Source organism: Saccopteryx bilineata, chromosome 4 (genome assembly GCF_036850765.1).
Source record: "Saccopteryx bilineata isolate mSacBil1 chromosome 4, mSacBil1_pri_phased_curated, whole genome shotgun sequence".
NCBI lineage: Eukaryota > Metazoa > Chordata > Mammalia > Chiroptera > Emballonuridae > Saccopteryx > Saccopteryx bilineata.
In genome coordinates, this window is record NC_089493.1 from 41,934,244 (window position 1) to 41,960,957 (window position 26,714).

Sequence of the window (26,714 nt, forward strand, 5' to 3'; positions counted from 1 at the left end):
AGTCATGATGGACAGAGTGGTGAAGCCCTTCCTTTTTAAAGCATAACAGGGATTTAATTTTGAAGAAAGAAAACCAGATTTCAAAAGACAGACCATATTGGCCAAAGTCACCAATTGGCCACAGAGATTGGCCTCACAAAAATGTCTGTGAGGGTTTGATATTTATCACTCCAGCTGGGAGTTTTGTTGTTTTACTTTTTACATTCTCTAACTGGACTTCTCATAAAGTAAAATCCCAAATTCTACTCCTGGATGATCTACAAAGAGAGTCCTTTGATCTCTAGAGTTTTCTTGATTTTTAAGAAGAAAAAAGACAAGAAAATGTCAAAATATTTAAATCCCATACCTATATAGTAAATGTTTTTTTTTTTAAGTTTTTTTCATTGATTTGAAAGAGAGAGAGGAAGGTGGAAGAGAGAGGGAGAAAAACAACTAGTTCTTCCACTTCATTGTTCCATTTTAGCTGTGCGCTCATTGGTTGAATCTGCAAGCTAGGCACACTGGGATTATGTTCTACCTACTGAACCACCCAATCAGGACCTAAATGCTTTTTTAAACATTATTCCAAGACAGAGAAGTTAACAAAAAATATTTTATAAGAGAAAAAATTTATAGGAGTAAAATAAAAAATATAGACATATAAATAACTCTGAATATATCATATGGAATAACTTTTTCATAGGGGCATCTTATGAGGGCTTGACTCCCAATATGATTGTGGAATTCACTTAATCACTGGGCACATAATTGATTTTATGCCATTGATTTGGGAGGGGGTTATTATTATTATTTTTTTGCCTTAACTCACAGTCAAAAAACACTTCATTTGTCAAAACTTTAAAAGCATATTTATATTTTAAAATGAAGGCCCACACAGATACACACACACAAGAATATAAAGTTCTGTACATTATCAAAAGAACACTGGCATCTTTATTGCCATGATCTTGATGTTTAATAACTTACATCCCATCTGCATCTTCCAATCCTACATGCATTAAAAATTCCAAGAAACCTCACCATAAAGCTTCTATTATCACGTGATTCCCCCTACAAAATAGAGCAGCACTTTGTAGTATTATAGCACTTTTCATGCAAGAATGGAAAAACTCTTTTGTTTCCTCTGTTTTCCTCCAGACACCCATGAAGGAAGGTCAATGGTACATACATTTTATTGAAACTCTTGTCCAGGAAAACATAAAACCAATAGAAGAGAGTGATACTGTGAGCTTCTTGAGGTTACACACTGCTTTCTTGAGTTATCAAAACTTTTTGTTTTAATTGATTGATGAAAATATAAAGTTCTAACCCTACCTTAACATTGTTATCAGTGAAATATTCCTTATCCCTTCCAACACTATTCTGTTTCAAGCCAAAGGACATTTCTCACCCCACCCATTATACTCAACCCCACAGTCACTAAAAATAGAAAATAGAAAAATCTGGATGCTTCTCTTCTAGGGCAGGGGGGGCACTTGAAAGGCATGAGACGGCCTAACTGCCTGGGCCACAAAGGGGTCCTTAAATAAGTAAAGATGTTACTGCAGACGAATAACCAGATGAGTGTGTTTTCTTAATATATGTTGCATTGTTGAAAAGAAAACAAGAAAAAAAAGAGAGAAAGGAGGAGAAGAAAAGAGAGAAAAGGGAAAGGTATAAAGGGCATTCCTCTCCCAATGCTAACTCATTTTTGCAAGCATTAAGCAGATGGGGCACATTTTGGTCATTACTGATCCTTAAAAATGTCAGGCTCAACTCTACTGTTACTTAAAGCAAAATTTGTATGCCTGGGAACTAATCCTTTTCCACTGTTATCTTGTCCATTTGTGAGCTTGTCAAGCAATTATTCCAATAATTTGCCAAGTAAAATAATTCTATCGCTCACCAAGAAGAAACTTAGGAAACAAATAATATGTGTATGTAAAAATATAAAATATACATCTCATCCTTCTTTTTTTTATATACTATTTTGTCTTTGCAATATAACTATTCATTGATTCAGATGGGCATTTGTGGTGATCGCATTAATAGAATACAGAATAGAAAAAGCCTTGAGTTACATTCGTTTTTCTGAAAACACACTCAAATATCTCCACATCATTCTCACTTCCCTTTCTTCCATCTGCCACAAAATGAGTACAGGGAGGACACTCAGCCCTATCTTAAACAGGATGTTTAAAATAGGGTCGGGGTGAGGGGTAGAGTGTGGTGAAGAACAGAGTAAGGTCTGAAAGTCCGAGTCTAGGGATTCATTGGGCATTAGGGCCAGGCATTGCACTTCCGCAGCATCAATTCTTTCCTCTAAAAATGATAAGCAGAAAGTAGATACTTGATTTGAAGCAAGAAGAAATTAAATGTAATAAATTATAGGGGGACATTTTGGGGATGGGGTCACAGATAGAATGAGAGAGTAAGCTTTCCGGAAGAAGCTGGTGGTCTGCGGGTCATGTATTGAGAAGCATGTTCAACGGTGACTACTTTATCAGCTTCTTCAACTTCTTTATATTTATTTTTCATCATTGCTTCTTTTAAACCAAAGTTTTGCCAGTAAAGATGTTCCACACATGAGAAAAGCAAACAAACGAACAAAATTCCCCAAATCTCTTTTGAAAATTTCAAACATTCCTGATGTTCCCTACCGTATGGTTACTTCACCCTTTTATCCAACAGATTTAAGCACCAAGGATGCCCCACAGATCGTGCTGGGCAGATGGGACTTAAAGGAGAAAAGTCAGACCTCCAGTGGCCTATAGTCTAATAGGAAGAGACAAATAAGTAAATAACTAATTTTAAAAATGGGATAAATAGGCCCTGGCCGGTTGGCTCAGTGGTAGAGCATCGGCCTGGCATGCAGGGGACTCGGGTTCGATTCCCGGCCAGGGCACATAGGAGAAGCGCCCATTTGCTTCTCCACCCCCCCCTCCTTCCTCTCTGTCTCTCTCTTCCCCTCCCGCAGCCAAGGCTCCATTGGAGCAAAGATGGCCCGGGCGCTGGGGATGGCTCCTTGGCCTCTGCCCCAGGCGCTAGAGTGGCTCTGGTCGCCGCAGAGCGACGCCCCGGGAGGGGCAGAGCATCGCCCCCTGGTAGGCAGAGCATTGCCCCTGGTGGGCCTGCCGGGTGGATCCCAGTCAGACACATAAGGGAGCCTGTCTGACTGTCTCTCCCGTTTCCAGCTTCAGAAAAATACAAAAAAAAAGGGGGGGGGATAAATATTTAGTAGAGCTACATTCACCTTCCATATACTAACTGCTAAGTGCAGTCAAGAAGAGTGTTGTGCAAGGGCTCCATTTGTTTTGAGATGGAAGAAATTCAAGCTACTATGGCTACCCTTGCAGAGACCCTGACTCCTTTTCCTAATGGAAGCCAAGAAACGATAAGTTACCCCAGCCCTGATTTCTCAGTTTAGGAATTTTAATACAAAAGCTATAAAACACGGCAAATGCCATGCAGCCAAGTGCAAGCCTGAAAGCGTCTCTGAGTGTCTCCTGCCCTAAATCTCAGCATGTGGTGATCCTCTTCTCTGTGTAGGTGCTTTTCTCATGGGACAGGTCTTTTCCATACTTGCTCTTAGATCCTGGTACTTACCCTATTATGGTGTTTCTGTAAGATCACTCAAGGCTGAGTAGGAAAAAAAAAATTATTTTAATGTAATAAACAGAGAAAGTGCTAGCCGAAAATAAATATTTGCCATCTAATCCCTTAACTCCTCTGCCTTAAGTTCATCACCAAAAAGAACATTTCCCATCTCACTTCTGCAATTAGGACCCAAAGCCCCCAATTTATTTTTGCTCCCACCCCCAGAAAAGCAGAGAATAACAAACAGCCCTCCCCCGAAGCTAGCACAAAATTAGACAGGAAGAGGTGGGTGGAAAGGAAGAACAAGGGGCCAGAGCACTGAGGAGCTATAAGGCAGGGAAAGAGGCAGAGAGATCATAAGGGAGAGGGAGCAGAAGAGAGAGTCGTAGCTACCCATGTGGTTGACCACATGATTGTGTCCCAAGTATTTAAAACTATGAATTTTCCACTTTCCAGCACCCTGAAGACTTGGAAGGAAATAAAATAAGAGCACTTGGATCTGACACGGTCGATTAAAAGTATTTCTGATTCCATGTGTGTGCTTGACTAGCTAACTATGGAGTCTTTGTTATTAACTATAGTACCTCTTCCTTCCAGAATATGGAATATTAATTGGATATTTTAGCAATGACATCTAACAGTCTTTGGCCTCTTCTTTAATCCAAGGGAATTTTGAAATAACATACTTCCTCTTCATGTGCTATTATTATTCCAGCATCTACCATATGATCTGTGGAGGATACATCCAAACTCATAATTCCCAAATTAAAAAATCCTGGGCTTAGTTTGAGAAGTTTAAGACTATCAAGCAAAGCTCCTGAGGGCATCTGGAGCAAATCAAATACTGGAAGAGGGCCATCACGGCCCTCCTGAGCATCATCGTAAAGACTAAGCTATTTTTCTTAAAATGACCTATTAAATCAGCCCCTGGTATTTAGATCGCCACCTTAGGAAATCATATCGCCTTAGTCAAGGACTCTCCTTGTGAAAGCTGTGAAATTGCCTATGTTCATGGTCAATTTCTATGGGAACCATGACTACCACAGGTCAAGGCTGGGTTCATCTGACTCTCGTCTCCATATTCTCTGCAAATATAAACAGAAGGGCAATATTCCCCCTAGTTCTCACTACTGTGAGTGGCTGGAATAGTAACCTTCATGCTCTTTCCCTCTCCAACTAAGTCCTTCCTTTCCTTTGTAGCTGGATAGAAGCAAAGAACAATCTTCTCCCATGTTTTATGGTAACCACCTCTCTCTTTGTCCTACTTCTTTCTGTTTTTGTTTTCTCTAGTTTTTATCCATTCTTTCTCCAGGTATACAATTCTATGCCAGATATATAATCTGCTCAATCATTAGCACTGAGGGAAGACCAGGCATGGCCAACAGTTTTTGCCCCCAGGCCAGGTTAGGAAGAAAACTTTTATCAAGGGCCGGATGAAATATTAAAATTAAAAAATGCTAAATACAAAAATGACTCATTTAAGTAAATAAAATTTTATTATGTAATTTGTTTATGAATAAATGTAAGTAATTTAGAATAACAGATTAACAAAGAAACTAATGTGATGTGTTGAGGCGCTTTGCATCGCCTATTATTTTTTTAATATCTGGCTCTATACTTGTAGTAGCTATTTTTAACACAGCCTCCAAATGTAAATCATTCGATCTTGATCTTGTACTTTATTTAGATTCATTAAAGAAAAAGTTTGTTCACAAATATAAGTTGAGCTGAAGATTACTGTAGATATCGTAGTTTATGTATAATGATTTAAAAGTACCATTTATTTCATTTCTACAGTGCGTCATGCGGAGAACATTACAAATTTAATCGCGGGCCGCATAAACTCATTACACGGGCCGGATCCAGCCCACAGGCCATATGTTGCCCATGCCTGGGGAAGACCCTGGTGATTGACTTCCGTCCCTCAGACAGAAAAGTCCTAGGTGTGTCATCTTTACTCAGTCACTAGGTTTTAGTCAAAACTTCACAGTAGGGCAAGGGAAAAATTACAAGGATATAAAAGGTGCTGTGTCGTAGAGGGAAATGATTGGAGTATTAGTTGAGATGCTTTGGCTTGCAAGTAATAAAAAACCTAACCCCAAATGGCTTAAGCAGAAGAAAAAGGGTATTTCATGAATTCACAAAACTGAAGAGTCCGTGTTTAATCTTGCCTCCTGGAGGAGCTTGGTTTAGTCACAAACAATGTTTCTGGGCACCTCCTTCTAGCTCTTCCTCTAGATAAGCTCCAATCTTTGAATCTAAAGGATGGTTTTTAGGAACTTCAGGTTCCTATCTTCATAACTCTTAGTTCAACAAAAAGAAAATCTGCTTTTCCTGTAGATCAAACACAGGGCCATAATTGAACTTCATTTGACTTTGTTCTACTTTCAATCACATGCTCATGCCTGAACAATGGCTATGGTCAAGGGAATAAACTGCTCAGATTGGTTTCACCTAAGTCACAGGCTCCAGGGATGAAGTCAGCCTCATAGGAAGCACATGGACTGAGAATGGGAAAGGGGGTGCCGTCAAAGTAAAACTGTATCCTCAAAAAAGTTGTGCAAATGCTGAATGGCAAAGTTAATAAACATTCGTTATGCTGCCCCACTTCTGCAGGGATGGTCAAGAAATACTAAATAGAGAAAAATGGATAAAACTAGACTCAATAAATAACTAGGCAGTAGAAATGTTGGACCTGATGACTGACTGGATGTGGAGGATGTGGAAGAAAGAGGATTCCTGCTCAGATCTCTGGCTTGGAGGACTGTATAAAATGGAATGCAGATTCACTAAAATACCAACTCCGTGAAGATTGGCCATTTCATCAACATTAAGCCTTGGTTTGAACATTCCAACTCTGTTTTTGTTTTTTGTTTTTTGTTTTTTTAATACGTGTGGTTGATTTTAGTTACCTTTCAATATTTATAGAGGGTTTTATGTGTCCAACCATTCCATTCACAAATGCATCCTGCGGCCCCCACCCACCCACCCACATTGCATCTGTCCTATGTGGGTTATTTATGACACAGCTGTTTAAGCAGTTGGGATCCTCATGCTCTGTCACAACGCAAAACAAACAAATCCTCTCCACCATCTTGGCTCCACTTCATTTCCAGCTCAATAAAGTGGCACATTGAGGAAAAGGCTTTGTCATCTATGCGTGTCCATAAATAACGTAGCTAAGGTCATTCTGGAAGCAATGAAATTCTCATGGTGACATTTTATCTCTGAAAAGTGATTTTTTTACTGGTGACAGAGTCCATCTGAAACAACCCTGGTATTCATGTGTTTTTGTGTTTGTGAAAGATATCCCTGCAGGATATCCTCTTTAAGCTTTGCAGCTGTTGATAATGGGTCTCTGCCCAAGCGTGGATTTATTCTACAAACACATTTATCATCTATCAAATATATTGGCTGGCAAAGGTTTTGTATATTCCATGAGTGTAACATTCTTGCTCTTAAGTATTCCGAAACCACTGAAACACACTCATTGTTCTTGCTCACCCTTAAAGCAAGGACTGAAAGGCTGACTTTGTCTGGGAGGTGATAGGATTAAACTGCATTTATGCTGAATCCACAGTGTGGAGGGAGCATAAAGCTGTTTTCTAGATGAATCAGCTGATTCTTTGTGCTTTACAAGCTGGTAGAGGCATTAATTAATGAAAAAGTAAGAAAATAGCCCGTCTAACCCACACTAGATGGAAAACAAAGGAGCAAAAGGAGCCTACAAGACAGATACATCACCTTCCAGTACTTTGCTCATTCGCTTCAAACCTATTCTAGGAGCTGTTTCCAGAGAGCTGGGCAGATACACGCCCAGAGGTCTAAGCCTAGGAGGAAGCTTGCCAGGGTGCTACATAAGGCCTTTCCTTCAAATCATTCCTACCGGGAAAGGCCAGGGAATGGCCCTTTCAGGATACCAGGCTGTTCCCAACAGCATCTTTTTAGACCAAAGGATCCAGGTGAAATTGGATCCAGTCCCAAGTTGAACAGAACTTACTTTGGCTCAAGGTAGGATGTCCAGAGCCCAATCAGAACCAACCTGCACCATGAATGGGAAATTCTATCGGGCTAATACTGCTGGCGTTCATTCGTTAGCTCCCAACTCACTCCAGATGGACAGGAAACCGTGGGTTGAAACTTTGCTGTTACTTTTTAGTTTTTTTCTCTTCTAGAAGCATGAGAAGCTCTCCAATTCTTTCAAAATACATGAAGAGGATTCAAGTTCCCTGTTTAATTTCCTTTTGGCTTACACCGATCTCTTCTTTCTAACCTTTTTCCCCACTTCACGACAGTGATCACACCTTAACTCATTTTTCCATCTCCTTTGTTGTGTTCCTTCCCTCGTCTTTTTCAAGTTCTACATCTCCTCTCTTCTCTGTCTGATTCAGTCCTTCCAAGACTTTCTTTCATTTGAGGTATTAATGTTTTTACTCCCAGAAAGTTAGGTCAACCTAAAAAGCGACAACAGTCAGGTCAAGAAAAAGGTAAGCGAGGCTGAGAAAGAAAGTCATCAGATAGAACAGATGGACTTCCTTAACATCTGAGCCAGATATTATCTAGAAATGGTATTGGGATAAGCTACACAGTTTAGCCAACCTAAGTCAGACTCACTTGTTCAGGGTCATATTTCTTCAATACTTTAGTGAGCCAACCATGCCAAGTCAACCAAGAGCAGGAGGCATTAGTACCCCTTAAGCTGATTTTGTGTGATTTGAGCCACATCACCACGTCTCTTAACAACCCTTGGCCAAGCCTGACAACCCCACCTTAGTGTCAATAATCTATGAGATAACAAAGCACAGAAGATTTTTCCAGAACCTCATGGGAGCTCGCCTGTGTTTCCTCTAAGTCATAGTAACTAGATACTGAATCAAATTAGATAGTTGATGTTCTGGGCACAGAAAAGACAAGTTGCAGGAAGGTATCTTTCAAATGATGGAAGGAGTGGCTTAGGGGAAGGGGCACCAGACAGGACTCTTCTTGATTCTAAGTGACAGAAATCCAATTTGAACTAGCAGAATTAAGAGGGGGCTGTTAGCTCACAAAACTCTAAGGAAGAGCTGAAGGACCAAACTGAGAGAAAGGCAAGAACTCAGCTTTGCTAGGGAACACTTGGAACCAGAAACGCAAATCCTGGCCCCAGCTCCCATCTCTGCACTCTCTACCCAGCTGCCCACTTCTCACCGCACATCAGCCTCCTCTATCTGGCAGGACACAAAGGCCCAAGAGCGCTCCCGAGCTTTACAACACACCACTGGAACCTCCAGAAAGAGACTGACTCTCTTCTTCCCAACATTAAAAATTCCCAGGGAAGGACTCTGATTCGCCCAAACTCAGTCAGTGCCAACTTCGGGCTAATCAGCTGTGACCAAGGGGGCCACAGTACATGCACATAAAAGATTGTGGCAGCTTTCACCGGAATCCCATGGTGAAAGAGACAGAAGGGGAGGTTCTCAAAAAATTTAGTAGGGGTGGGGGGGGGGTGCTATTCTCAGACAAAAAAAAGTAGTGGACAAAGAGAACACTAGGGGCCCACTATACACACACACGCTCTGAATGATAGAGATAGTGACAAACAGTGACGACCAGAGAAACCAGACCAGAAGGGCTCGGGCCACTGAGAACCCCTACGGGGGGAGAGAGCAGGGAGCAGGCCATGCCTGCACAGCAGTGTTATAAAGTGCTGGTCCTACACTTGGCTTCTTAACCCCAGAGTTACTAGATCCAAAACAGTAGACATAGTAGACATATCGAGCCCAGGCGCTTCCAAGCTGCAAGGTTTAATTAAATAACTGAAATAATAAAATCACCTCCCCTATGTGAAACAGAACAGACTTCTATTGTTTTCTGCTCCCAGTTCCTGGAACAGAACTCTCAACACCCTTGGAATTTCCTAAGTGATAAGAGCACCAGGAGCATCCTTTGTCTAACATTTGGTTTGGACCACGGTTCCCAACACAGAACTCCTAAATCCTGTGGAATTTCCTGGGTGATAGAAATGTCTTTTGTTTGAATAAGGTGACCCTTGATGGGCTGTAGATAGGGACTGGTCACTGGAAAGACCAAGCTATAATTAGAAGCCTGGGACTTCAGTCCTCCCCTTCCCCTACCCCTCCATTCTCCAGAGAGGCAAGAAGGGCTGAAACTGTGGTGAAGCCTTCATAAAAATCCCAAAAGTACAAAGTTCAGAGAACTCGGGGTTGGTGAACACACCCACGGACTAGGAGGGTAGCCTACCCCAGCTCCACAGGGACAAAGCTCCTGGCTCCGGACCCTTCCCGATCTCTCCTATGTACCTCTACATCCGGCTGTTCATCCGTGCCCTTTGTTCTAGAATAAACTTACAGGCACAAGTCAACGTCCTCCTGAGCTCCGTGAGCTGTGCTAGCACATGGCAGACTCTGAGGAGAGGTACGTGGGACCTAAATTTATAGTCAAGTCAGATGGAAGTTGTGGGGGACAGTCCTGAGAGACAGAGCCCTTACCCTGTGGGGTCTGCTCCAACTCCAGGTAATGTCAGAATTGAATTCAATGATCAGACACCCAGCTGGTGCCACAGAGAATTGTTTGGTGTGAGGGGAAATACCCACATATCTGGTGTCAGAGGTGTTGTGAGTGTATTTGTGTGAGAGTAAAGGCAAAACATACGGAAGTCTTTTTCCATCACACCTAAGTACCTGAGATCCCCTTACCAAAGCAAAATTACAAAATGTTATGCAAGAGTGGGCTCACATTTACATAGTGTCCCCTTAAGGAGCAGCACCTCCATCTCTAAGACAACACCGAAACTATGGGGCTATGGGACAAACAGATGTCTTTTCAAAAGTGGCGGTAAACCACAGACACTCCAGAGATTTTTGAAGCCTGCGCATCTACTAACCTTGCTCTTAGGGGAATTAAAACTGCAGTAGTTTCCACGATCCCAGAAAATGTTTTCAGTCGCCTGATAATCATGAAAGACTTGGAACTATTAAAAGGATAAACTGGAGGGTGTACATAAAAGAACTTTGATCACAACGAGAATTTTTACTTTATCGCAATTTTGTGAAGAATTTGTGCCCACTCTCATCGGCCATTGTTCTTTCGAGTGCTGTCTACCTAGCAGGACACAAAGGCCCTGGAGATAAAGCTGAGGCTGGCATTAAGTTCCCCTCTGTGGCAGGGTGGGGAAGACATTGGTCAGGTTTATTTCTATGAGGAGTTATGTTTAAGGTTATCATGCAGTCAAATAAACTTTTTTTTCTTATGGAATACATGGAAAGGGGTCCATCCAGAGGACTGGAGGGGCCCTGTTTTTCATTGAACAAAGTGATTTTGTTCTGAGGTTAAGTCTGTATGACCCAACGTACAGGCTGGTATGCAAAGAGTCATGCATTGATTTAAACAATAATAAATTGTGGTCCAGAACACAGGGGAAAATCTGCCCCCCCCCCCCCACGGACACTGAAGGCCATACAGTTTCCCTGCTATGAAACTGTATGTGAAACTGATTTCAAAATAAACCTTGCCCTTATTAAGTTTGGGATTTTGCAGCAAATACTAAAAACTTTTTAAGTGGATACTTAATCCAGACCAATCAGTTAAGACACTTATGGAACAACTCATGACTCCAATGGTTAGGTAAATAGGTAGAACATAAATCATTGTAAATAGCCAATAAAATACAGTACTTAATGGTCAAATAATAAATTTTTAGAACATAAAATCTGGCAGGTATAATATGGTGACTTGAGTCTGTGTTATCTAGGGTTTGGGGGCCTTTTAGCAAGATAATTTAGGAATGGGCTCATCCTTGCAAAAGCCATGAGACCCATGGAGGCAGGTGTGGTTTTTAAGAGGTCAGAATGAGTCATAACTGTGCCCGGCACATGGAAGCTATTCAATAATTATTTACTGAATGAATTCAATAATCACTATGGAGTGGATAAGTTAGTAGAGTAGGTAAGATCACTACTAACATCTACTATTCCTCGGGGGCAGGTTACCAACATGGGCTCTCGGGCAACCAAGCTATGTACGCCATGATCCTTGATCTCCAGGAGTCACTGCAGCAGATCATGGGGCTCCATCAGACCACTATCTTCTTGTTACTGTCCTCCATTACACCGGGAAATGCAGTCTGGAGGTTCCGACCAATCTGACTCCCCAGTGGGTTCCTCGCAGTCAGCCCCGTGTGCCCCAAGATATCTTCCTCAGAGCTTTTGTGATGTCCAAAAGTTCCACTGGTGGACTCACCCTCAGATGAGTTCCTAGATTTCCAAAGAAAGACACTCCCAGAGAAGGTTATCTGTGACAGCCTGCTCATCCTGGGAGAACCCTTTACACCCCCTGACTAAACGATCATGGCAATGGCAACCCACTAACAATAAACATAACTCCTTACGTCCCTTCGGACCTTTCCATTCAGACAGCGTGGTGCTCTCAGAGGGATGGCCTGAGAGGAAGCTAAACATCACACCGTTTCCCATCTCTAGATCCAGTGTGATAAATTTCTATATCTATTTCACAATATAAGCCTCACATGTACTTTTTCCGTAAAGTGTGCCTCGTGCTGCTTGTTAGTCACAATCTGACAAGTCTGTATTCCCAGGAACACAGAAGCCTCTGGGCCTCTGCTCCTCAAAAGCCTCTTTCTCCCCAGTCCCATACTTCAGGATCCGGCCCAACACCCCTTCTCTCTGACGTCTCTATGCCTCCGCCGGCTGACTCTGGACTTCTCCCTCTGCATCCTGTAGTAGTTCCCACCTCTCTCACAGCCCTGACGCACTTTCTGCCGTGTTTATAATTAGCTGGGCTGTCTGTCTCCCCAGTCCCATACTTCAGGATCGGCCCAACACCCCTTCTCTCTGACGTCGCTATGCCTCCGCCGGGCTGACTGTGGACTTCTCCCTCTGCATCCTATAGTAGTTCCCACCTCTCTCACAGCCCTGATGCACATTCTGCCGTGTTTATAATTAGCTGGGCTGTCTGTCTCCCCAGTTAGATTCTGAGACTCAGAGGGAAGGAATTTGGGGCTTAGTCATTTTGGATCAGCTCAACACAGTAGACACTCAGATGTTTGCTAAATTAAACTAATTCCAAAATGGGCTTTTTCTTTTGTGACAGAGATAGAGAGACAGACAGGAATGGGGAGAGAGATGAGAAGCATGAATTTTTCATTGTAGCTCCTTAGTTGTTCATTGATTGCTTTCTCATTTGTGCCTTGACCGGGGGGTTACAGCAGAGCAAATGACCCCAGGCTCAAGCCAGCAACCTTTGGGCTCAAGCCAGTGACCATGGGGTCATGTCTATAATCACACACTCAAGCTGGTGAGCCCGCGCTCAAGCCAGATGAGCCCGTGCTCAACCTGGATTAGCCTGCACTCAAACTGGTGACCTTGAGGTTTCAAACCTGGTCCTCTTTGTCCCAGTCCAACGCTCTATCCACTGTGCCACCTCCTGGTCAGGCCAAAATAAGCATTTTTAAATCCAATTTCTCCCCAAATTCCATCTCTGTGTGTGGAAACACAGTCCTATATAAAATGTAAAGTGAGCCACTATAAAAATTAAAAAAGAGGATGGAAATGTAGCAGCTCTCACTAACTAAGAGATATTGGAGGTAGAGCTCATAAATATTCACCCAATCTGGTTTCTGCTCTTTGCCTTCAGAGATAGCTGGTGCTTTCAATTCTCCTGCCTTTCTGGGGTTCCATAGCACAAGCTGGGATGCTGCTTGTTGGCTTCTCCACCGCTCACGTAGGAGTTGAGTGTTCTGTACACTGCAAAGTCAGTTTCTATTCATTCAACTGCTTCTATTTTTCCAAATGTTGTAGTCATCTCTCAGCTGGTGATGTTACCTCATCCATAATCTTTGTTCTTTGGCTTTATCTCTTTTTTAGTTTCAAATATTCCTCTCACTTTCATGAAGTGTCCAGAGGAAGAGGATATAAAAACATATAATTTCCACCATATATAATCAGACTTCTCTGAACTAATTATTTTGAAATATAAAGTTATAAATTGTCAATAATAAAACTATATTATTAAAACAAATTAAGGAAAATATTTTGATAAGATTTTTATTTTATTTTATAACTTACTCTGGAGCCTAGAAAAGTATAAGGTAAAAACAAAATAAAATTCTCTCTGAAGTCATAGAGAAAGAATAGTAGAAAAATGTAAGAAAAAGATACTCTTATTCTGTGATTTCTAAATTCACTCTCACTCCATCTTTATGAATGCTGCTCTGTGTGAAGAATGCACTTGTAAATAGGAAGGTTATTAAACAAACACAGTATAACTACTTTTTCTTACAGTTTGAGATGATCTTCCCTGCACAGAAGATCATCCTCTACTCACCTTAAACAAGAAATGTGAATGAAACCAAGAATCTCTGGAATAAGCAGAACATTTCAAGTGTAAATGGCAGCTCTTAAACTAAATAACAAAGAAAACATAAGAAGAGAGATAAACAAGAAATCTGGAGATCCCAGAGCAAGTCCTTTCTGCCACCAACTAGCGGTGACAACTAGCTGTGTCAATGTTAGCATTAACTCTTAGCCTCTCTGTGCAGCAGTTGCCTCTTCAAAAACCAAGGTTAGGATTTACGTCATCCACCTAAATTTTCAAGCCAGCCAAACCCTCCTACACCCCAGACAGCTGCCAATTGTAAGGCACATATATGCTCACTCTTCAGAGCAATGGTCCAGGAACCTCCTTGCTTCTCTTCCAGCTCATTTGGTTCCCCTCTCTTGGCTCCATCTCCACCCTCTCTTTTGACCTCATTGGTTAGGTGGTTGACTTTGCTTGACTCTCCTAAAAGGATGAAGAGTTTGATTCACCCTCGACGACCATTCTCTAGGCTGGGCCCTGGTTGCTACACTAACATCCCAGTTATGCTCACTTCACTCACTTCCAAGTGGGAGAAGGAGAAGGATTCAGAGCACCATTTCCAGGTTCTCTTTCAGTTCTGGAATCCTACAATTCCCTCAGCATAATAAAGCCTAAACAAAGTTTTCTTTGGCCAAAGTAAATTTCAGCTATGTTTGACCAGCATGGAGAATGTAGGTTCATCTTCATCAGGAAGGCAAGGATTCTCAGGTCTCAGATACACAGAGAAAACTGTCTTATTTTAGAAGGAAACTGCTACCTTTTTTAATGTTTATTTATTGATTTTAGAGAGAGGGAGAGAAATATGGATCTGTATGTGCCATAACCAGGGATCAAACTGGCAACCTCTGCACTTTGGGATGATGCTCTAACCAACTGAGCTATCCAATTTGTTACTGTTTTCCTGGTTAAAAATGAGTTAGTGTTGCTATGTGTAAAATTCTTCATAGATGCTCAGTTTCAATTACTTCGGTGCTGGAAAGAAGCTGATGGTGAATGGGAAAATAACCTTGAAAGATCTTAACACCAGACACAAAGTTGCCATTGCCACATATTTCTTAGAGTAAAGCCACATTTATCAAACTTCACTCTTTGTAAATGTTTATTGACATGGAGTTTTTGACAGGGGTCAATCTGGCTGATAGCTGTTTCCTGTTAAATCCCAAGATGCTTTTACTGCCGAGAGCTCTTAATGACAAAAATGAGGAAGTTTTGTCTGCAGCAAGAGACAGACCCTTTGGCTTGGATTTCACTGTGTCCCTCTTAGCCTATCGTTAATAAATAGGCACAGCCATGCCAATGTCTATTTGATGAGGAATGATTTACAAATTTGGAAGAAATCAGGGCACTTAGGAGAGTTTTATTATAATGCTCCAAAAGAGAAGGGAAGTAACATTTATTGAAGATCTACTAAGTGCCAGGCACTATTTCAGGCACTTGAAAATTATCTCTTTAATTAAAATGAGTTCTTTAACTAAAATTACCTCTTGATTCTCATAAGAATCTTATGGGCTAGGTTAATATTGTCCCCATATCATGGATAAAAGAATCCATCCCAGAGAAGTATATAAGTAATTTAAATTCAAATAAGTAGTGGGAAGCTAGGCTATTACCCCAAGTCTGTAAACTGGACTCTATTTACTTATGGTGTGTGTTACAGACCTTGAACTTCTATTCAACAAAGGATAATGTGCATATGGAAAAATAAATCACAGAATCATATAATTTTAGACCTTGAAGAAAAACATTCAAGGTCACTTAGTGCAATTTCTTTCATGTTATAGATAAGAAAGCAGACCCACAGAGATTAAATAACTTGCCCAAATTACATGGTTCTAGCTGTGCAAATTGTGAAAATCTTTCTCAATTGAAGTCTTAGGGATTAAGATGCAGACCTTTTGTAGTTAATTGGAGAAGTGATGCCCTAAATCAGCACAAACTGTTCCATTTGCGTTCAGAGAACTGAGACTATAAAATGTTCCAGGTGGGGGAATTTGTAGGATAACCCAAGGATGCAAAGTACTAGGGGGTTTAAGAAATCTTTTATATCAAACCAAAGTCCCCCAAACCATAACTGTTTTTATCTTTGAGTCAAAATGTGGCTGATCAAGTCCCTCTGCAACTCGAAGCAGCAACAGAGTCTGTTTTCTCAAAGCTAGGAGTTCACTCAACATCAGGTCAATAGGTTAGCAGAAACGGTGGGAAACAGACAGGAAGAAAAAAGGGGGGAGGAAAAATAGAAAAGATGCATTTACTTAGAGACTAGGGGGAAAAATCAATTCCACATTTGTCTCCATTGGTATAGAAATGATTTTCCATATAAGCTCACACATATTTGCATTTCTTGACCATGGGTCAGAGACTCGAATAGACTTAGGTCTGCCCAGAGAGAACTCAGTCTTAATCATCAAGCAGTTAGCCAATCTCAGTTAGAGTTTACAGGCAAAAGCAGATGTTTAATAGACTTCTCTTCCCAAAATGCAAATGTTCTAATGTAGCCAAAGATCATCTACAATTTTAAAATGCTTAAGAAGGACATTTACTTATTGACTTTTTTTATGAGCTTAAAACTCCAAGGTCCAGAGAGTTATGTAAATAACAACACTCAGGAAAAGAAACTTATCTTTTGGATTTGAGCTTTGAAAAGCTTGGACACAAATGATGCCGAAAAGAGGAATAAATATGATTCATAAGGGTTGTCTCATGTGGTTAATCCTTCCAGTCAGTGAAGGACTGGATTCTTCACAGATGTTTTTACCAACTTTTTCTCTTGAAGCATCCAAGTAGGTGTGACTATGTTTAAGCATCTGATTGGACTGTCTGTCTACTAAACCCGAAGAACTGTGGACAAAAGCTGCAGTGGAAAGATCATGAAGCAACTGGAAAACTGTCAAGGAAACAGTGTTTGATGCACTTGAGTTGTATGCAATCAACTCATTGGAATACAACTGTTATTGTAAATTAACTGGCACTTAAAAGACAAAGCCATCTCCTGCTTGTTTGTAATGCAGTGCTACAAGCAGTAATGGTATCTCTCTTGGGTTTAAATTGATCTACTTAACAGATCCTCACTTGGACTGTGGACTGAAGAGGCCAGCAAATGGAAAGAAAAGAATCACACAATATAGATTAACACCATTAGTCCGTGGCATTATACAAGTTTTCTCAACAACGTCTGGTTCTATTGTGCAACAGCCTTCACCCCTTTGACCAATATGTGCTGATGCATTCATAATAACTAATAACTGCTTGGCTCAAAATTCATTGTTCCTTGTACTGAGTAGGAAGCGAAGCACCCCTCCCGGTGGTCTGGGACTTGTCAGAAGATCCTGACGGGCTGCTCTCCGCCACGCCCCTCCCCTCCCAGGAAGTGCTGTCGGGATGACTAACGCAGAACGTTGAGGCAGTGATCAAATGCTCTCCATTTAAAACTTGTACAAAAGTAAAGCAAGATAACACTGTGAAAATAGCCACTCCTTATTTTTGAAAAACTTGACCTGCTGTCAGCTTACTTAGAAATAAAATCTTCCTCGTTTAGACAGCAACAACAATAATTCATGCCCGGCCAGCAGCCGGCTTTCGTCTCACTTGCCTTTTTCTGTTTCATGGAAGAATTGGAAGGACATTAGGAAAAGTAGTTTGTTTTGTTGTTTAACTGAAAGTTTTTTATTTTTACCTTTAAGAGTTATTGTTTATGTTAGGGCTTCCTCAGCCCTGCTGACATCTAGAGCTGGATAATCCTTGGTTATGGGCGGTGTCCTGTGCACTGTAGGAGAGTTAGCAGCATCCCCAGCTTCTGCCTCCTAGGAACCAGTAGTAACACCTCCCGCTCGGAGCTGTGACAACCAAAATGTCTCCAAGCATTGTCAAGTGTCTCCCCACTGAGAACCATTCAACATAAACACTTGACTCAAGAAATTCTGTTTGATATAAAAAAAGTTCTTCAAGATAAAAATATGGCTGTCAAACCAGGAAACGGAGGCAGTGAGGGGCCATCAGCAGCCATTGCCTCTAGCAGGGCATTGATTGGGCAGCTCTGCTCACAGTGCAGCCGCAATGGGACCAGAGCTTGTACCACCACTGCAATGGCCCTTTAGGGACCCCAGGGCTTCATAAGCAGAGGCTGGCCAGAAACGTTGAACTTTAATTCTGAAAAACACAAGCTCCTTAACCACATTCCCTCCTTTTAAAACCACAGTCCTTTCCCCACAGCTGAGGGAAAAGGACTACCTTACTATTTTCAACCATATCAGCCCTACTGGGCAACGGCAGTACCAAGTTCATATCTTTTAATTTAAAGGAAACAATGAACGGCCTGACCTGTGGTGGCGCAGTGGATAAAGCTTCGACCTGGAACACTGAGGTCGCCGGTTCGAAACCCTGGGCTTGCCTGGTCAAGGCACAGATGGGAGTTGATGCTTCCTGCTCTTCCCCCTCTTCTCCCTCTCTCTCTCTCTCCTTTCTAAAAATTAATAAATAAAGTTAAAAGGAAGTGTTTCTGTAGACTACCTAGCTCAGGTGAGGCGGTAGCAGCTGGGGAACAGGTGAACAGCGGGCAAAGCTGTGCCTACATGTGGGGCTACCCACGCTGAGGTGGATGAGGCGGCAGCAGGGGACACAGTGGCGGTAGCACCGCCACCCACTGCCCTGGAGCCCACTGAGTTGGATCTGAAGCCGACAGGGCTACCACGTGCAGCACATCTATGACCAGAAGAGTTCGTTTTGGGGAATCTAACCCTTCTGACCGCCTGAGGACAAACACAGTTTTCCTAAGCAAATCTCACAGGGTTGTGCAAGGAAAGAGGAAGAGCAACTATTTAAACCATGATTCTCCAAGGCGCCTTACTAAAAAGTATAGCTCACGCTCAACAGTATTTCTAGATGAAAGCACAGTTTGCCAGCATAATCTTAGAATCCCAGCAAAGTGTGTGACCTTAGCAATACAGTGCCACATAAAGAACAGACACAGCCTGACCAGGCGGTGGCGCAGAGGATAGAACGTCGGACTGGGATGCGGAGGATCCAGGTTCGAGACCCCGAGGTCGCCTGCTTGACCGCGGGCTCATCTGGCTTGAGCAAAAAACTCACCAGCTTGGACCCAAGGTCGCTGGCTCCAGCAAGGGGTTACTTGGTCTGCTGAAGGCCCACGGTCAAGGCACATATGAGAAAGCAGTCAATGAACAACTAAGGTGTTGCAACGAAAAACTGATGATTGATGCTTCTCATCTCTCTCTGTTCCTGTCTGTCTGTCCCTATCTATCCCTCTCTCTGACGCTCTCTCTATCCCTGTAAAAAAAAAAAAAAAGAACAGACACAAACTGACCATTGGATATGTCTGATGGGAAATCACACTCACTCATAAGAGAAACCGTTTCAGAGGAGTACTGTAAGCGTGATCCTGAACACACACTTACATGCAGATTTGTCCCAACTCTTTTCAGCGCCCACAGCTCACGGCTGAAAGTGCAGTGGTAGCTTTGGCTTACTTAGAAAGGCTTTTGACTTACACTGAGATTGACGTTTACCCCACTAACTGGGAAAGATTGTCTGGGCGGCATTCTTGTTCCCTCCAAGGTCTGGGACGATGAGGCTATATGGAATGTGGACCACTGCCAGATCCTCAAAGACATTTTAGTTGAGGACATGAATGAGATGGAAAGACATTGTTTTGTAGCTATAGTACTTCAGTTTAATATTAATGTCCCTGCCTGTGTTTATGCCAAATACTACTTTGACCTTTACTCCTTAGCACGTGACAATGACCTGCCTTTTGTATTTGTTCCTCTGAACAAAGAAAGAGCACAGAGCCTGGAGACCATTTCCAGACTGTGTGGAAACAAAGACCTGTGCAGAGATGCTATGAGCAGGCCTCGGCGCTGATCATTTCATTGGCGCTCAGTGCTCTGAAGCCATCTTCTCTAAGGGAGACGTGAGGCATTGTATGTAACATCACAAGCCCCTCATGTACCAGGCCTGGAGAAATATAACCTCTCCTGCTCAAAAACCAGCAATGTTAGTATTTTCACCTAAAAGACAGACATTGAATTCAAGAGACTCGTGGACAGCAGGGACTGTGCTCACAGGAAAGAATGGGACCGTATCAATGTAACGCTCTTAGTCCTTTTTAATATAAACAGTTACAAAAGCCACTCCCAAGCAGAAGCTCCAAATCCACACACAGGTCTTTGATTACAATGAAGGCTGATAGCTGTGAACTATATGAATTTTTTAACTAAAATTTACATTTTGAGACTTGAAAGACACTTACTCTATAACTTATATGTCTTTCTATTTTTCTGAAATTCCCCCTTCAAAAAAGAAAAAGAAACCCCCCACAGAAAGAATCATTATTGCTGCACATTCCTTTAAAATCAATGCCATATTACCATTGAAACATAAAACTCCTAACAACTCATAAGACCAGTTAGGAACAGACTGTGACATTGTTATGTATTGAAGGATTCTTCCTACTGCATCATCGAAACCGCTTGTCATTACTGGCAATCAGTTTAAACCAAAGAGCTGTTGAATAACACATTATTCAAAATCTTTGCAAGCACTACTTACAGCATATTAGCATGTTTGGGATAATAAGAGAAAGTGTTTGTTATTGATTATCTACAAAAAGAATTTGTTTTAAAAAGGTGTTTGTTTGGTTTTAGAAAATTTAATGGGGTGACACTGATCAATAAGAGTACATAGGTTTCAGGTAAACATTTTTATAGCATTTGAACTGTGGATTGTGTTGCATGCCCATCATCCAAAGTCAAATCATTTTCCATCACTGTATATTTGTCCCTCTTTATGCCCCTCCCTCCCACCCTCACCCCCAGGAACCACTGCACTTTTATCTATGTCCACGAGTCTCAGTTTCATATTCCACCTATGTATAAAATCATATAATGCTTAGTTTTTTCTGATTTACTTATTTCATTTAGTATAATGTTTTCAAGTGCCATCCATGTTGTTGTAAATGACAATATGTCATCGTTTCTTATGGCTGAAGTAGTATTCCCTTGTATATACCCGCACAGCCAGTAGTCGCTGCTGTCATGGCCATGCACATGCAGGTTCCCATTTGATTCAGACAGATGATAAAGAAACAGTGGAGTCAAAAAATGGTGGGCCATTCCTTTATTCAAGACTTGTACCAGTCGACAAGCAACACACACGAGGAAAAACACTTCCTTCTTCATTCAGAGCTCACAAAACCCTGACACATTATCTGGTTCCACAACCAGGAGAATCTTCTCTGGTTTCTCCCAGAATCAAAGACCTCATCAGTCTCAGCGGAGCTCGCAAAAGCCTCTCACTTCTGGTTCCCCAGCTGCACACCTTCTCTCTTCTCTCCGCACAAACTCTGCAAACATGGCTTCCTTCTCTGCAAAACTGGCTTCTCTCTCCTCTAGCAAACATTAGCAAGACAATGGCCCTTCCCAAGCAGGAAGGTAATTTGCAATTCCACAGATCACATACCTGGCACTGCCCAGTGCCATTTTTTTTTCTTCTTTTTTTTTTTTTTTTTTTTTTTTTGTATTTTTCTGAAGCTGGAAACGGGGAGAGACAGTCAGACAGACTCCCACATGCGCCCGACCGGGATCCACCCGGCACGCCCACCAGGGGCGAAGCTCTGCCGAGACCAGAGCCACTCTAGCACCTGGGGCAGAGACCAAGGAGCCATCCCCAGCGCCCTGGCCATCTTTGCTCCAATGGAGCCTTGGCTGCGGGAGGGGAAGAGAGAGACAGAGAGGAAGGAGGGGGGGGGGTGGAGAAGCAAATGGGCGCTTCTCCTATGTGCCCTGGCCGGGAATCAAACCCGGGTCCCCCACACGCCAGACCGACGCTCTACCGCTGAGCCAACCGGCCAGGGCTGCCCAGTGCCATTTTTTAACACTAAAAGGGAGCAAACTCAAAAAATACAAATATTATAAACTCATTTGCCCAACAATACCACATCTTTCTTTCTTTCTTTTTATTTCTTTGTATGTGACAGAGAGAGAGACAGACAGAAAGAAAAACAGATAGGGACAGACAGACAGGAAAGGAGAGAGATGAGAAGCATCAATTCTTCGTTGCAGCACCTTAGTTGTTCATTGATTGCTTTCTCATATGTGCCTTGACCAGTGGGCTACAGCAGAGTGAGGGACCCCTTCCTCAAGACAGTAACCTTAAGGCTCAAGCCAGCAGCTATGGGGTCATGGCCATAATCCCATGCTCAAGGCAGCGACCTTGGGGTTTCAAACCTGGGTTTTCTGCATCCCAGTCTATTGCTCTAACTACTGTGCCACCACCTGGTCAGGCTGTACCATATCTTCTTTATCCAATCTTCTATCAAGGGACATTATGGTTGTTTCCATGTCTTGGCCACTGTAATTTTTTTTTTTTTTTTACTTATTTATTGATTTTAGCAAGAGAAGAAGGGTGAGAGAGAAAGAGACAGGAACATTGAGCTGTTCTTGTATGTGCCCTGACCCAGAATGAACCAGGAACCTCTGCACTTCAGGACAATGCTCTAACCAACAAGCTATCCAGACAGGGCATTGGCCACTGTGATTTTAAAAGATGTTTTCATTAAGAATTCTAGGGCTCCAAATTTGTAAAATATGTAGGTCACAGGCAAGAAAATTGCCATGTTAAGTAAAAAACAAAATCAACAGAATTAGAGGCAATCCATACGAAGTGCTAATGAAGCGTGCAAACCGAAGTCAATGTGCAGAGGAGCGTGGTAAAAAGCAGGGAGGACTAGGCAGATGTCAGTAGGATGTTTCTTATCTCACATGTCCTTTTTTATTTTTTATTGATTAATTTTTTTTTTTTAGAGAGACAGAGAGAGGAGGAGGGAGAGAGAGAAGCATTCATTTGTTGTTCCATTTAGTTATACATTCATTGGTTGCCTCCCATATGTGACCAGGGATCAAACCCACAACCTTGGTGTTTCAGGATGATGCTCTAATCAACTGAGCTAACCGGCCAGAACAAAAACAAATTTCTTTTAAGAAGAAAATGAAGTCAATAGACCACAGAAGCTCCTTTACTTTAGATTGACCCCTATAAGATATGAATTATTAATCACCAAGGATTGGTCGAGAAGGAATATCTACTCCTCATTTCGTGTTTTCAAGTAACTCAAACCAGATAGTTTTAGCCTCTTGTTACCCAGGTTCAAAATAAGAACCACTTTACCAGGACACGAGGGTTAGTTGGGAACACTTGCTTTGGTAGTAATCCAGTTAACCATGCAACATCCATTCATCCATCCTCCCCTTTCCTAATAAAATCCCAATTTTGTTGCATTTGACAATTTACATAACATTTAAAAAAGGAACTTTTCCAAACTTCCCTTGCAGTGGGGGTGGCTATTTGACCCAGCTTTGGCCAATAAGATATAATAGAAAAGTATTAGGTGAGGCTTCCAAAAACCTCTTTAAAATAGAGCCAGACTAACTACCTATGCCTTTCCCTTTGTTCTTTCTTATTCTTCTTGTCTAAAACACAGACATCATAGAGAAGATGTAACAGCTGTCTCATGACCATGAGGCAACAAGCCCAGGCTGAGGATGGCTTAGCAGAAAGGAGGAAACATGAGGAAACATGAGACCTGCTAGAGCCTCTATACCAATGCTGGTGTATTAGTTTCCTTAAGCTGCTTTAACAAATTATCATAAACTTGGTGACTCAAAACAACAGAGATTTGTTCTCTCACAGTTGTGGAGGCTAGAAGTGGGAAATCAAATAGGGCCGTTACCCCGGGGGCTTTAGGGGAGTATCCATTCTCTCCCTCTCTCAGCTTCTGGTGGCTGCTCCTGGACTTGTGGCCATATCGCTCCAACCTCTGCCTCTGTAGTCACATCAGGGCCTTCTCTTCAGTTTAATTGTTACCAAACTCCAGGGGTTCACTGCTTGGGGTGTTCTATTCAAGAATGACACACAGCTTGTCACAAGGTAGTTTTATTTACTTGCAGCAAGTAGAGGAACCTGGGGGTTTACATATATGCAGAGGCCTACCTCCCTGAAGGGAGGCTTACCCATTGCTCGTATACACTATTCTGTTAATTACATGTTGATTTTTCTTTACAGTTGGCTACTTTCATTCCCTTGAGTTTTTGTCAGCTCATCCTGTTTATAGCTCCATCTAAGAAATGCTATGCTACATTTTAACATTTAGCAAGAAGAGCACTTAGTAAGTGTAAGGTCGGTGGATGGAGGGATGGTCGCGTAGGGACTCAGACCCGCCCACTTTGGCTAGGACTGCCCACAATCAAGCCCGCCAAAGGAAGCTTCCCAGGAACCATTTGGAAAGAAGCGATTGTCTGCCAGCCAGTGAAATTTTACCACGTCATAGTAGCTCCACTTCCCTAGAGGGACCCTTTAAATATCTCCCACACGGTTTAATCAGTGCAACTTCCCTAGCCTCCATGTTTCTTTCCTCGGGGCCAGGGAACCTTGCCGGGTGGGCGGGGTGTGCGCTCTGTACTCAATAAAGCTATTTACTTATTCCACACTTTGCGGCTCCGAGCCCTCTTCCTTCCTTCTCGGCGGGGAAAAATACCTTACAGTAAGAATGGCCCAGACCTTGAGACCCTGTCCTGTCTAACATTATCAACCTCTGTTTCACTTTTATAAGGGACGCTTGTCATTAGATTTAGGGCCCACCCGGATAACCCAGGATGATCTCAAGATATTTAGCTTAATTATACCTACAAAGACCCTTTTCCCATATAAGGTAATATTCACAGTTTCAGGGATGTGAATATGGACATATCCTTTGGGGGTCCACCATACCTAGACTGCCCACCTCTTCTTTACCCATTCCCCTCCAAAAAAAATGAAAATCCTCACTAGTGTAAGCCACGGTTTTGCAGGTTTCTGTAACTCACAGCCAAACTCATTCCCTAACAAATACATAGATTGCTTCACTCGTTGAGGACAATAGGATTTCATGAATGGATCCTGAGTATAGTTTAAACTACCTGGGTTCTAAATCTCTGTTTTTGGCTTTTTTTGCTTAGGTCAAAATCCACTTTAGAATCCTAGTGCATTTCTCAGTACAGACCCCAGAGTATCAGAAGTCCTGGGGTACTGACTTAAAACTCTGGTTCATTGCCCTCAGAACGGGTTTGCTGAATCAGAATCTCCGGGAATTTACATGTTTAACAAAGCCCCATGGGGGTTCTTACATCCTCCTGACATCTGCCTAGTCCTCCCTGCTTTTTACAACGCTCCTCTGCACATCGACTTCGGTTTGCACGCTTCATTATCACTCCGTATGGATTGTCTGCCTCTAATTCTGTTGATTTTGTAGTTAAACTTGTTTATCTCCATTGATTAAACAAAATCTGTGTTTCCTTAACAATAAAAAAGAATTATCATTCGTATATTGAGTTTTTAGACTTCAAAAGCTACCTGATAACCTAGCCTAGACTTTACTGCAGGTGCTACATAAAAATGTGTGCTTTCTTAGTTACCAATTGCACAGCCAAAATCTATGAAACCTCAGATCAGAGGGGGAAAGGCAGCGCCAGATAAATGACAGGATTTCTGTTTCTGCACAGGGGCACCGTGCGTCGTGGAGTATGTGAAAAACAAAACTCCCCTCGGATTCGTGACTCCATTGGGATTAATCAAATCCCTGGTTTGTGAGGGAGTTTGTTGTACATTCCTTTCGTCCTTAATTTCTTTGATTCTTGCTTTTCAACTTCCCTCCGGAGAGTATGATGCGTGCCATTTGGGATCAGGTGATAATTCCAAAGCGTGGCTCCAGACCATCCAATCACTAGGTGTAAGTCCTTCCTTAAGCCCCTGTAATTTTGCCATCTACTGAGTGTTAAAGGAGACCTAGTCACTTCCCTCATTTACAGATAAGGGAGGAGAAGCAATTATCGGAGGAGCCAGGCTTTGAGCCGGGTTTTGAACTTCTCCGGTGTCAGCCAATAGCAGAGTCAGAAGTTGAGCTCTGAATCCCGGGGCTTCCCACTCAGAGTTCAAGCTGCTGGTGACGGAAGAAGCCTAACGCTGAAGCCCAGGCTACACTGCCAGCAAACAGGCTGCACAGAGAAGGCTGCGTGCCAGGGAGAGGCTGATCGGAATCGCATTTAAGGTCAAAGGAAAGGATTGTTTTATTTCCTAGAAACCGAACCACCAGAGTCACACCCACCTCAAATCCCCTCCAAATCCCCTCCACTCAGCTAGAAGCCAGCCCCAGAGGAGGGAAGGGGTGGTGAGATTCTTCTGGCTTTTTGAAAAGGGGCTGTGACACAAACCGCTTCCCTGCTAGGGGCCTTTGCAGGCTGCGGAGCTGAAACCGATGTGTGCTGTGCAAGTCCCCCAAAGGAACATGGGAGCGTTTGTTTCCAAATGTGTGCGAGAATTGTTCCACTGCCAGGCTTCCCCGTGCAGCAGGAGACCTGCAAGCTTACAGCAGAGAAACCGCCACACCTACTGATGTTTCAGATACCGGCAGGCACACGTGTAGAGGACGTGAAGCCGCCTTCCATGGGCCTACGCAGAGGCTCCTCCTCTGATTGCCTGATTTCCGTGGAGAGGGCATGCAGGGGGTTAACCCACTTTGGTCTCCCGGTGTGCCTGAGCTCGCTCAGAAAATGCTGCCAGAGAAATGGCGCTCCATCCCTTTCCCAGTTGTGTGGGTACGGTGTTGAGACTGTTCTTAGTGCTGAAACTAGACAAAGTTATTTATTGCAACCCTTTTCAGAAGTCCATAAATGCCACTCAAGTCTTCTGAGTGGTTTCTTCCAGCTCTGGATCCCTGC

The 26,714-nt window shown here is 42.5% G+C and overlaps 1 pseudogene; it reads left to right on the forward strand.

Annotated features, from left to right (window-relative positions):
* Positions 1-26,389, forward strand: part of LOC136335413 (cyclin-Y-like protein 1) — a 78,910-nt pseudogene extending 52,521 nt beyond the window's left edge.
* The last annotated feature ends 325 nt before the right edge of the window (positions 26,390-26,714 follow it).